The 14,497-nt window shown below is 32.9% G+C and overlaps 1 protein-coding gene across 4 annotated transcripts in view; it reads left to right on the top strand.

The window, feature by feature from the left end:
* Window positions 1-14,497, top strand: part of LOC143243208 (uncharacterized) — a 118,174-nt gene that overhangs the window by 93,637 nt on the left and 10,040 nt on the right. The window lies entirely within an intron of this gene.

Genomic DNA, 14,497 nt, shown 5'->3' with positions numbered 1-14,497 from the left:
AAACTTTAAAAACTCAATATGTGTATACTTTAGATATGGTATACACTGTGTGATGGTCAGGGTGACCTTGTAGGAAGAAGTAGTGGCATTAGAGATGCTTACTGTTACCTACTTTCAACACCCCCCTCTGAATGTCCTATTACAATGTTTCATATGATTAATTAATTGACAACCATTGGGCACAGAAGTGGCTTGGAGGTCAAAATTCAAAGATCATGGTTCGAAGTAGGAAATGGGTATAACTGAAGAAAGGACATTTCACACCAGCATTATGTTGGCTATTGGAGCAGAAGCTTCAGGCAAGTTTATGTAGTATTGCAATTTTGGCAACCATATTATTTCTTTGAATTCTTCCATAGATAAAGCTAGTGCACTCTCTGAGATATATACACACTGTGTATGTGTTGTTCTATTGAAAGTTTAAGTTGTTTTTTTTTTGTGTATGGATGTGGCACCATATGTGAATGTAGATAATGTTAATTTACATCAAAGATGATAAATACTCAGTAATAGTAATAATGAAAGGGAAGGAATTGTGAACATTCATTAAGTGTCACTTATTCCAAATTATCATCCCACAAAGTTTGGTTGAGGTTAGCCCCCTGCGAGTTAGGAGGTGTAAGATAAGACAAACATAGATTTTTGTCCTTATACAGAGAGAAAATTTTATATTAGATCTGAGTCAATTTTGAATTCAGTTAATAGCATCTGACTGGCATATCTAGAATATGTAAGTGGCTTATTTAATTTTGAGCAAAATATATCCTGCACACGTTTTGAAGATGGGAATTAAAATGATCTTATTTTTAACCCTTTGGACTGGCTAGTTGATGTTGTGCTGTTGTTGTTTGTTGCCCTCTCCCACTAAAATGTGTAACCTAATTGGATAATATCTATGCTTGTACTTGAAAAATTATGTAAGTTTGTTTAGTATTTGTGTACTATTTTAGATTATGAATTTTTTTGAAATATAATTGTGAAATGATTTTTAATAGTTTTGTCACATCTGGTTTTCTTTTTCCCCTGTGTCTTAAATCATGTAAATGTATCCATTAGAGAGATTTTTTTTTGTTAGTTTTATTTTGTCTGCATTGTTTTATTTATGACATAATCATTTTCTCATCTTCTCATACAGTTTTTCACACATGATTAAATTAGCCATTAAAAATGTGAAAGAAAATAAGACAAATGAATTTGATATTATCATTGGTCATAATATTGTGTTTTATATATCAAATGAGCTATACCTAGTTTTAATTTTATCAGTTATTTGTACTTGTCCTTATTTATTGAAGCAGTTGTATAGCTTCTGAAATAGCATGAAATTGAAGAAAGTAAGAGCACTGACCACAAGATACACAACTTGTATTCTAAACCTGCACTGATACAAGCATTATATTACCAGCTATACAGTACTGTGCAAAAATGTTAGTCAAACATTAGGTGTCAGGTTACTTTCACAGAACAATAGAAAGTTGGTCACACGTGAAACATCAGAAGTGTATTAATCTTCATATTCAGTACAACAGAAACTTGGTGGAAGTGCTAGTTGTCCCATCTTTCATGCATGGTTGTAAAATATTTAATTAAAGTTTCTTTTAGGATATTGTTCTAAGTGTCTCTAATACACTCCCATAAAGTTTCTTTAAATGTAACTTTTGATTTATCTTATTTTGGATCTATCAAATCCCAGCTCTGCATAGTTGGATTGAGATCAGGGCTCTAGAGGGGCCATTGCATCATTTGAATGATGCAGCTTCTTTCTTAGCTAAATAATTTTTGCACAGGTTGATGAGTGTTTTGGTAATAGAATACTTTACTACTAATACGAAAACTGCTAGGTATTGATAACCATGTATGTCCATCCTGAAGAACTGCCATTCTCCACCCAGAGGGTCAATGAATATATTATGTTTATGTTAATAATAAGTTTCATGTTATGTGCACCTCACATTGTAAAATGCTCTGTTGTTACTGATGGATTCCTCTATAATTTTCTAAGTAAGATAATGTAGTACGTTTGTGTGTTGTTAACAATTACTTGGATTACCTACATAGAACTAAATGTTACTGTGCTATTATTACACTGTTCATGACTTAGTACAGTCAAAACATTTCTTTAGTACCAATGTTCTGGTACATTAGTCTTGTTTTTGTTCTTTAGCTACAGTGGTGTTTACTGATGTTCTAGTACATTAGTCTTGTTTCTGTTCCTTAGGTACAGTGGCATTATTGATGTTCTGGTACATTAGTCTTGTTTCTGTTCCTTAGGTACAGTGGCATTATTGATGTTCTGGTACATTAGTCCTGTTTCTGTTCCTTAGGTACACTGGCATTATTGATGTTTTGGTACATTAGTCCTGTTTCTGTTCCTTAGGTAAAGTGGCATTATTGATGTTCTGGTACATTAGTCCTGTTTCTGTTTAGTTAGTATAGTGGTGTTATTGAGTTTCTGGTATAGTAGTCTTGTTTCTGTCCTTTAGGTACAGTGATGTTATTGATATTCTGATATACTATTGTTTCTGTTCCTCTAGAGCAGGGGTGTTATTAATGTTCTGGTACAGCAGTCTTGTTTATGTTTTTTTAATACAGTGGTGTTATGGGTGTTCTAGTACAATAGTCTTGTTTCTGTTCCTTTAGTATAGTGGTGTTACTGATGTTCTGGTACAGTAGTCATGTTTTTGTTCCTTTAATATAGTAGTGTTATTGACGTTCTGGTACAGTAGTCATGTTTTTGTTCCATTATTACAGTAGTGTTATTGATATTCTGGTATAGTAGACTTGAATTTATTCCTTTATTATAGTGGTGTTTTTGTTTTGTTGGTGTAATGCTCTGGTTTGTATTCCTTTAGCACAGTAGTTTTGTTGATGTTATAGTACAATTGTCTTATCTCTTCCTTTAACCCCATCACACTGGGTGCTGAGCATGACACAATGTTTTAGTGTCTTACTTTGAATATTTTATTAAACAACTTCATGGTTATGGTATGCCAATTAGAATAGCATAAAACCTTTGTTAATAAACCATATTTTAATAACATATAAATAATCAGCTGTTAATTTTGCAAGGCACTATCATAAAAAATTCTGAATATTTCCTAGTGTGACACACATGACACATGCTGGCAGATTTTATCCACCACCCATGGAAGAAGTATGAAATTGAATGAAAACTACTTTCTCTAAAATCATCATTGCTCAGATAAACCACATTAAATATAGTCTTCAACATTTTTTCTACTGAATAGAAAGTCAGACTCCTGCTGTCACATCCTCTCTTTCAAGTTGTGTTCATAGTTCTCTTTATGCTTAACTGTATGTTACCTATAACTAATAGACAGTTAAGGTTTTCATTCTATCAAATGATGTATTTCACAATATTTTCTTCTGTATAACCAACGTTCCATTGAGAAATGACTAGCTTGGATTAATTTGTAATGACTCTTGTCACAGATCTAGAAAGCTAGTAAATTTTGAGTGATGTGTAAATTTTGCATGTTATAGTCTATGTTGTTTGTAGCATTATTTAATGAAATAAAATTATAAATTGCGATAATATAAGTAGCATTAAAAGTTATGGTTAACTCTCTTCAACAATCAAGAGAAACAGTGTAGATTGTTCAAGTGTTTCATTTATTTATTTGTTTATGTTTATTTTTTGTGTATAATTATAAAAGCAACTAAAATGTAAAAAATAAGTAAGGATATTTTTTAAGTTAAGATAAAGTAAAATCAACAATAAGTATAATTTTTTCACGAGACACTTGAGCTTATTGTACTAGTTGTAGTAGCTCATGGGTAATGTAATTCGATAGCGTAATGTGAGCTGGATGTTTTTTGACTTGATTTTACATCTTATAATGGCTTGACAGTAGTTTGTTGCAGTTTAAATGGTGATAAACCTTAATTATAAATAGATGTGTTACAAACTAAGAGCTACTTAGGATAAATGAGTGTAGTTTCTTCTTGCAATATGAAGTCATTCTAGAAAGAAGAAAGGGTAATTCAGGGTTTTTTTAAATTTATTTTATTGTTTTTGGTGGTTTCAAGGTCAGTGAAGTTAATCAATCCTGTTTTGAGTTGGGTTAGAAAAATAACATATAAACTATCAAGATTTACTGAAAAAAATGTTTGAAATGTATTTATGGAGGTCTTAGGGTTATATACAAAGGAGGTATTTTTAATTTTAACATTAAAATAACTTTTCACACAGATTATTCAAAACAAATTATCATATGGACAAATCTTTATTTTATTTAATTAAATATGATTCTTTGTATGTTAGAGACTTGTAATATTAACTGAAACATTGCCAGATTTTTGAAAATATACCACTTTGAAAGTTAGAAGTATTAAATCTAAACAGACTGTAAACAAGCACAAGGAGGTCACATGGTCAGTCATACAGATCAAGGCTGTGTTGAGAGAGTTAATACAGTGTTGTTATATATGTTCTTGTACAATGGATTTTTATCTGTTCTTTCATTGCAGTGATCTTTTAGTTATTTTATGTTATCATAACGTTTTGTTATTCTGGTGTTGTGTTGGGCTTGATGGTTCCCTGAATATATATATATATATATACAGTTGTGTTGTCAGTGTAGTAATATTTTTCTCTCTCTCTCTTTTTTTTTTTGTCAATATCCTGTATACTATTGCATCATGAACAGACAGTATACTAGCTTTATGATGTGCTCTTATTATAATGACTTTGTAGGCATTCTGTTACCTTAGATATCTTTTGGCTGTTGTTTCAGCATATTGATCTTGTTAATACATATTAGTACAGTGAACATATTAACCTGTACACTACAGTTATTCTAGTATATTGTTAATTATTGTATCCTTGTTTATGCATTGTCAGTACAATGATTTTTATGTTGCTATATTAGTACAGTGTTCATGTTGATGTTGTGTTACCACAGTTTTCTTCTGGGAATACTGATACTTCAGGGTACTTGTTGATGATTATTGAGGATGCTTGTTTTTTTACACTGAGGATGGTTTGGTATCTTCTTAACACTATGGTATTTTCTATGTCCTCTTAGTATGATGTGCTCTATGTCACATCTATTTAGTACAGTTAAAGTTTTAATAGTACAATAATCTTTTTTGACATTCAGTTATTACAGTGGTTTTGTTGATGCCTGCTTTGTAGTAGTTTGTTTCATTTGAAATGGCTGACTGTATATGTAAAAATTAAAACTCCATATTTTTTACAAACACCAGTTTCAATAATCAAAGTATGCTATATTTTCTGCATAGGTTTTTTTTTTCCATATAGGATCCACTTCTTGTCATAGGTAATGCTTTGCTTTAAGAATGACTCCCTCTTGTTCCTAACCAGTTTTCTGCTCTTCTATCAGTTCATGTGGTACCTCTTTGCCCAAATTTTTAACTTTCTGATTGCAGCCAGGTGATGAGAAACAGTTGCACTGGAAACTTCTCAGTCTACTGAAAGTGCCTGAACTGTCATGTGTGGGCAAGCTTATGCAGTAGCACTTAATATGAACTGTCATGTGTGGGCTAGCTTATGCAGTAGTACTTAATATGAACTGTCATGTGTGGGCTAGCTTATGCAGTAGTACTTAATATGAACTGTCATGTGTGGGCTAGCTTATGCAGTAGCACTTAATATGAACTGTCATGTGTGGGCTAGCTTATGCAGTAGCACTTAATATGAACTGTCATGCGTGGACTAGCTTATGCAGTAGCACTAAATATGTATGAACTGTCATGTGTGGGCTAGCTTATGCAGTAGCACTTAATATGAACTGTCATGTGTGGGCTAGCTTATGCAGTAGCTCTTACTGTTTCTTCATTCACAACAGATTGAAGCCTTCCTCAGTGTTTATTCTCGAGGTTCCTATTACCAGAACGAATAGTAGTTTGAGAAGTATTCCCTTGTTCCAGTGCCAAATTGATGTTTTTAGCAACCTTGACTGCATTTTTTTGCCAATTTGAGCTCATATCAAAAAAGTAGTTTCAGTTCTTTTGAAGAAATCATCTTGTGTAGGGTTCCAAAGAAATACAAAAACAATTATAATACAACTTGACATGACAGGCAAATGTAAAACACAGCACTCTCAGTAGTATCAAATAGCATACAGTCAAGTTATTGTATTCAGCTTATTCTAATCACAGTCACTGTTCTACTAAGTGAAAATAAGCCATTTCATATAAAATGACCTAATAAATGCTCTTCTTTGTGTAATACACAATACTTACATTAGCTAGCTTTGAAAAAATAAAAAGCTTCATTTTCTCTAGTGTAAGTTATATGAATATAGGTTTTTTCATGTTCATTCATTTGATGTTTGTGCTTCAAATTATTTCTGCTTAAAACACAAACTTCATTGCCTGTAACTTTAATTGTATTCTTGATAAACAACTTTTCGGTAGTTTATACATTCCAGATCAAAAGGTTAATGAAAGTATCATAGAAGTCTGTGTTATCAGTAACACATTCAAACAAGAAAAATTAATCTTTTTAGATAAATAATTAAAATGAATTAAAGAAATGTCTTAGTGTTTTAATTTTTTTTTTGTAAGTTTTTTATGTGTATATCCATACTTCAGTTAGAAAAGCCTTTCTCAAACATCTTGTATCAATATTCTTTGACATTGAGAAGGCTTATAATACAACATGGAGATATGGCATTTTGTGAGACAGCATAGATATGGGTTACGTGGCCATTTGTCCACATTTATTAAAATTTGTTAATGGTCAGGCAATTCCAAGTTCATGTGGGTTCAACACTTTACCATTTTTTCTGTAGAAACTTGGAGTCTCTTGGGGCTGTGTTCTGAATGTCACACTTTTCAGTATATAAAATTAATGCCATCACTGAACAACTCCCTCTCACTATTGCAAACACGCTCTATATCGACGACTTTCACATCTCATGCCAGTTATTGAACATGAGGTATATTGAGCGGCAGCTACAAACTGCTCTCAATTGTTTACTGAAGTGGACCACAGCAAAGGGCTTTACCTTCTCTCTCACTAAAACAGTTTGCATGCAATTCTGCCACCAATGGGGTATTCGTCCTCATCCTGAACTCCATTCTTGGTGAAGTTGTGCTGCCTGAGGTCTTTGAGACTAAGTTCTTGGGGCTTATCTTTGACCGTAAGCTGACCTTTATACCACATATCAAGCAGCTACAGGTCAAATGTACAAGAGCACTGAACATCCTCCTTGTCCTCTCTTCCATCACTTGTGGAGTGGATCGATGTTCTATGCTAAAGATATATCGTGCTCTTATTTGACCGACACTCGACTATGGTTTGCTTGTTTTTGAATTTCGTGCAAAGCTACTTGAGGGCTACCTGTGCTAGCTGTCCCTAATTTAGCAGTGTAAGACTAGAGGGAAGGCAGCTAGTCATCACCACCCACTGCCAACTCATGGGCTCCTCTTTTACCCACAAATAGTGTGATTGAATGTCACATTATAATGCCCCATGGCTGAAAGGGTGAGCATGTTTGATGTGATGGGAATTCGAATCTTAACACACTTGGACATGCTTGGCCACCTCGACTATGAATCACTGGTCTATGGCTCTGCCAGACCATTGGCCTTAAAGATGCTGGACACTATTCATCATTAAGGACTTCAGCTCTGCACTGGGGGTTTCTGTACTTCCCCAGTTCAGAGCTTGTACATAGTCTCATGAACTTTTTTGCACCTCTGCCATTTACAACTGTCTTTACTATATGCTTTGAAACTTTGTTCCTAACCAAAGCATCCCATCTAGGGTTGTGTTTTCTTTCCTCGTTGGCTCATGCTTTTTCAGACCAGACGGTATGCCATTGCTCCTTTTAGCCTTCATATCCAGTCATAGTTGGATGAATTGGGTCTGTCGTTGGATAACATTGCTGTATCCACTGGTCAGCCCATCCCACCATGGTTTATTACCATCCCCAATTGTGAATTATCTTAAAGCTATCTGAGAAAAGTAGACACTCCTGATTGGAAATACTGTTTGTTATTTGCTGAACATCTTTTGAACCATCTTTCCATTCCTGTTTATACAGATGGTTCAAAATCAGGTGACTGTGTGGACTCTACCATGGTTGCACGTAAAATCCCTCTACAGCTTCTGTGTTTACTACTGAACTGTATGCCATTTCTCTTGCCCTGGATCACATAGAAGCTAAGCAGTACTCAAACTGCATGATTTATACTGACTCGCTTAGTTCTGGCCCTAGAATCGCTTCACATTGGTTCACACCCTGTTGTCACCAATATTCACAACTGACTGGCCCATTTCTCTTTATCATCTACTTCTATTCAGTTTTTCTGGATACTGGGCCATATTGGTATTCATGGGAGCTAGCTTGCCGACACTGCAGCTAAGTCTATCTGCTCTGGCACTATCACCGCTGTGCCTGTCTGATACTTGGACTATGGTCCTGTATTCAAGGCTTGGCTCTGTGCCATCTCGCAGTCAATTTGGAGTGAGCAATGCAAAAACATCCTTTTCCAAATACAACCCTGTATTAGACTTTGGCTGTCCTTGTTGCCTGAATGCATAGTGTTAATTATAAAGTTTTGTGGAGGAGAAATAATGGTCTGGGGCTGTTTTTCATGGTTTAAACTAGGCTCTTTAGTTCCAGTGAAAGGAGTCTTAATGCTACAGCATACAATGACATTCTAGAGTTGTGTGTTTCCAAAATTTTTTGCAACAGTTTGGGGAAGGCCCCTTTTTTCCAACATTACAATGCCCCCATGCTCAAAGCAAGGTCCATAAAGACATGGTTTGCTGAGGTCGATGTTAAAGAAATTGACTGGCTTGCACAGAGCCATGACATCAACCCTGCTGAACAACTTTGGGATGAATTGGAATGCTGACTGCAAGCCAGGCCTTCTTGCCCAACCTTGCTAATGCTCTTGTGACTGAATAGGAGTGAATTCCCACATCCATCTTTCAAAATCTAGGGAAAACCCTTCCTGTGGAGACTGCTATAGCAGCAAAGGCAGTATCAACTCCATATTAATGCCCATGTTTTTGGAATGAAATGTTCAACAAGCACATATGGGTATTCACCTACTTTTGGCCATGTGGTGTATCTTTATTATTCAATTGTGATTGTTAAAATCTTGATAGTGTATTTCCCTATGTAAATTTAAACATTTCTATTACAATGCTTTATTGTCTTACTTTTAAGTATAAAAATGAAAAAAATACACAAAATATATGAAAGAAATTTCTGTTGTGATGTTTGCTCTTTATTTCTTTCTGGCATTGAAATAATGAATATTAATATAAATACAGAAATATATCAAATTTTGTAAGTTTTATTGAATGTTTATTGTGAATTATTAAAATTTATAACATGGTTTTACCTATGATAACAGTGTTTATGCCAAAAATTCTTTTTTACACATTCTATCATTTTCAAATTAGTGGAGAAAACTGAAAATTATGAAATTTTTAACACAGATGCTATCAAATGTTTGCTTAGTATTCAGACTTGGATTTGGGTAAGAATAAAAACAAACTGAAAATTGCCTTAGTTTTGATGTACCAGAGTTGTTTCATGATTATTCTTCCAATACCAAACATTACTTCCTCTCACATCAATAAATAGTTTGGTGCTTTTATCTATATGTAAAAAAAAAGCATGCCTAACAGTTAAATGGTAAAGTGTGTCTTGCATGCAGATTATCATGTGACAACCTTCCCACCAATAGTAGTGCAACACACATGCTCCTGATATGTGCAACTCCCTCTGTTCTCTTTCACTGAATTATTTCTTCTTGGTTGGTTGTTCTTGTGTTGTGACTTTTAATTTGTTCTCGTTTCATGTGTTCATTGTTGTTTTTTCTCATATTTGTATCAATTTCTCTCAACAGGTTTACTCTTTATTATACAGTAGTGATATTTGTAACTTGTTGAATTATTTTGAAGTGGAATTATTCTATATTTCTATTTAGTTATGGACTTGTTACTTTGTTACAAAAAGTATTTCTTTCTGTCAGTATGGTTGTAATGTGTTCATTTTGAATTATGAATTACACATTCTAAGTTACCATTTCAGAAGTTATATTTTCTATTAGCACATTTATACAGGTTTCTAGTGGTGGTATTCTACTGCAAAATAATCAGCTTTTTTTCATTGTTATATTGATTCTCCAGAGTGCTGACATTTGTTGTGCCTTGACTTGAGTTTGGTGGTCTGCACATTTTTAAATACAGTCTGCCAACTTTGGGCAGATTAAACATCTATAGTTATGAGTTTATAACATTTTTATTGCTAGTATCATTATCTGTTGTTATTTGGGCTCCATAACATAAGTTTTGGTAGATTGGTACTGAGAGTTTAGTTTAGGTTTAGGCTTAGTTGTATCCTGCATTCTATACCATTCAATTAGGCTTATCATTGGTTTTTGTTATTTTAGTATTACGTGTAATTTATCTTACTGGTATATCAATTATTGGGTTAACAAAATTTTTTTTTTTCATATATCGTGTCTCATACATATCTTAATGTTTATATATACTTACTTACTTTTAAAAAATAACTTCTGTTTAATTTTCATTATTATTTGTCTCGTATACTTTTCCCTATTAACTTGGTTTATGTGGAACCCTGTAGCCAGGGTCCACACAGACTTCTAGTATTCTACATACTTATTGTCAGGTTAGTATTTTTAAATTAGAGTTTAGTGATATATTTCATCTTCACTGTTCAATTTGGCTTAAAAGAGTCTGTTATTTTTAATTACCTATATTTCTACCTCAGGGGTAAATTAATAATTAAATTAAATATTTTATTTGCTTTAATGCATAACATCTGATACATATGTTTATTTCACCACACAATTTCTCAACATTTACAATTTATCAGTTATTTCACATTTGTTGTTCTTTATAATTTATATGTTTTACTATTACTTTTGTTTGTGAGGAGCTCTGAGGGTCAGGGTACATCCTACTTTCTCCAGATATTGTTTGCCTTCCTCCTACTATAGCAAAACCCATTGAGATGAATGTTAATTTTCTTCCACCTGATCATGGCTTGCCTTTCTAGACCTTGACTGCTGAATATGTGAGACTTACCTCAGTTTTATTATTTTTTTATAGACATGTTTTGCAGTATAATATTTCCTTCCTTTTCTAGATATTGTTTCACAATGAGCATTTTTGTCTCTCTTTGGAAGTGAGTACTTGCAAGCCTTGTCCAACCGTGGCATTTGTTCTTTTGCCGTAGTTTACCATCAGGCAAATTTTCTTCTTGATTCTATATCCTTGAGATCTCTGTTGCCAGTGTTGGGAAAACCCTCTCTTAATCCTACCCATTTTATCCCCTACCTAGATTTTAACTTTGTCTTATTTTTCGATTCTCCTACGGATAATGTTTAACTTACACTTTTTTCGTAAACATTCCACTCATATTTAGGGATTTTCATCAGATACTGCCTTGTCCTTCCTTTCTAACCAGTGAACTGTGTAATGAAATTAGTTACTTACTTATATTATATAAGATATAATATACTTACTTATATAAGATATTGTTTCCAATAATGGAAAGTGGTGAATTGGGCCATTATGCATGATTCAGTACATAAACCATATCTGAACGATCATAAAAGATATGATGTTTTGATTTTGTAATATATATATCAGTAATTTGAGTCCCTAATTCATACAAAACTATAGATTTAGTATTTTGATACAATAAACATCAATTTGAACTAGATTCTTAACTCAGTTCAGATGGGTCATGCATCAAAGGCCATATCATTGCTTTTATTGATTTGAGAGATTTCACCCCTTCAACATAGTCATTAAAGTACACCTACTCAGAACCCTTTCCAACAGTTCAATGCCTGTTTAAATAAAAAAGAATAAAGGTTCTAAGACTGAACCCTGAGGTACCCCATTTGTGAAATTAGTACATTTTGGATGAACTTGGTAACAACCTTCTTTTTCTCTTCCGTCCAGCCATTCGTCTATCCAGTTTGCTAACTTATTCCCCACACATACAGAGAGAACTTTTTTACAAGCCTTTTATATATTACCTTGTCAAATGTATTCTGAAAATCCAGGTATATCAAATCTACACTTACCCTTATTTACATTGGCAGTAACCTTTTCAAGGAATGTCAAAGATTCGTAATGCAAGATTTTTCCTTCAGTAAAACCATGTTGACCGTCTCATCAATTTGTCAGCTTTTCAGAATGACTTTGCAAAGCATCTTTTAATACAGTATATGACTAATAGGTCCATAATTACTGGGACAGTTTTTCTCACCTCCTTTGAAATTAGCAGTTACATTAGCTAATTTCCAGTCCTCTGGTACCTACTCACTGTTCAGGGACTGATAAAAATTGCAGCAAGTGGCTTGCACAGCTAATTTTGTAACCTCCATCTTTTGAAGAATACTATCTGGTGCAGGATATTTATCATTCTTGAAACTTCTCAGTTTTTTCTTAACTATCTCGTAAATTAATGCAGTAATGTTGTTTCATCTTGTTTTCATCTACCAACTCTTCAATATGTGGAATACTGCTTAAATCTTGTTAAGTAAAAACTAAAGACAAAGCAAAATTTAAAAACCTAGCATTTCATAATTATCAATGGTGAGCCTTTCTTTATCACCTCTTCCTAACACTTGCTTACCATTATCTTATTTAAAGAAATTCATACTGCTAATTTTACATTTTAGCCAACCTTTCTCACACAATTCCTTTTGATGTTCCTGCTTCTTTAACTTCATCTTCTGTAATCTTCTAAATCTCTTGTTGCACCAGTCAGTTTGAATTTCTTAAACTTATGGTGCTTTTATTTAATTTTACCTCTTATACTCCTTGTGAGCCAACCTGGTTTTTTTTACTTGCAATTACTCTTTTCGATCTATAAAGTATATGTTTATCTTGAATATTGAAATATTTGTCTTTAAACATTTTTCACATCTAATTAGTGTCTTTAAATAAATCTTTCACAAAAGATAATTTTGTTTCACCCTTCAGAATTTGCCTTAGGTATCTATTATTGTTTAGTTCAGACAGGTTTCCAATTTATTTTGTTGTGTATATTAATGTATCAAATAACAAGATATTTTTATTTGAATTCAGAAGTTAATTAAATGTGAATATGTATTAGATTTATGGTATTTGCCTGGAAGATTAATACTCACAACTTTCATTTTTAACACAAATATGTTTTAGTATACAAACAATAACAAGAAAAGTACAGTTTATAATAATGGGTATTATTAATAGTTTATTACAAAGGATTGTTTATCTACAAAAGTTTTAGAACTTACAGATAATACTAATTCTTATAATTGGTCTAGAACTGAATATTTTATTGATAATCTAGGTCCACGACAAGCATATTAATTCTGAGTTGATAGTGTCACATATCACTTAAGCTAGCTAGCTTGATTGGTCTTATATGAATTACAAAATACTAACACCTGAAATTAATTCACTGAAGTTCAATGGTTTATAATGGTTGAAATCTATAAACATTACTGGTTCTGCAGTTTTCTGATTAATAGGTGTTAATCACAGTTATATCTTTCGAGTGCTATGTCATATGGGCTGTAGCTGTCCAATAATAATAATATTTGTCTCTCAGCATGTCTACTTTGATATACCATTCACTCAAGACTCCTAGAATATTCACCAAAGTTCACTTGGCAACAATAGAGTCAGTTACTAGTATGACATACATAACTAGTACATTGTTGATTCTTATGCTCAGGCACCTTCTACAAATTTCGAGAATAGGTGGGATATGCACAATGCATTGTCAAGAATATATATCCTGTGAAAAAAACAAAACACATACACACACAAAAGCTATGCAGAAACATATGTAGGCACTGAAATAAATGTACAACAGTAAATCTGTTACACCTCTCTTTAGAGAATTAAGATTGGCATTAGACAATTTTTAATTAAGATGTTACATATACATACACTCACACACATGCACACTGATAACAATTTATTAAATACAATGCATTGTTAAAAATTATATAACTTCAAAAATTATAAAAATATATATATATAAAACAATTAATACAAATAACCTTATGATAATAAAACTACATAGCATGTGAAAGTGCTTGAGCACAAATGTTATCTTTTTTGTAATAACACAATCAGTTATTACACAGACAGGTGTGAAAAGTTTTACAAAACCAGGAAACATCTTGCCTAATTTTTGGCCAAAATAAATGTTTCATAATTTTTATCACATGCATTGTTGACTTCTAAACAACCTTCCATGGGGAGTTTATGGGCTACATTCACTATGTCAAAATGATACACTTTTGGAACAGCAATTTGATAAATTACAGCCCAGTCCTCTAACACTGGTACATTTGGTCTTCTCCATTTTCTCATTAGCACACCATTTTTGAAAGAGTAATATGAAACTTTTTCCAGTTCATTTTTTTGGGAGTGCATATTTAAAGAGTGATAAAGTCTGCAGATTCTTTTCTTGCTCATTGATCAATGTATTTCTAGCACATGGAA

Source organism: Tachypleus tridentatus, unplaced genomic scaffold, assembly GCF_004210375.1.
Source record: "Tachypleus tridentatus isolate NWPU-2018 unplaced genomic scaffold, ASM421037v1 Hic_cluster_2, whole genome shotgun sequence".
NCBI lineage: Eukaryota > Metazoa > Arthropoda > Merostomata > Xiphosura > Limulidae > Tachypleus > Tachypleus tridentatus.
This window is presented reverse-complemented; position numbering and strand designations above follow the sequence as displayed.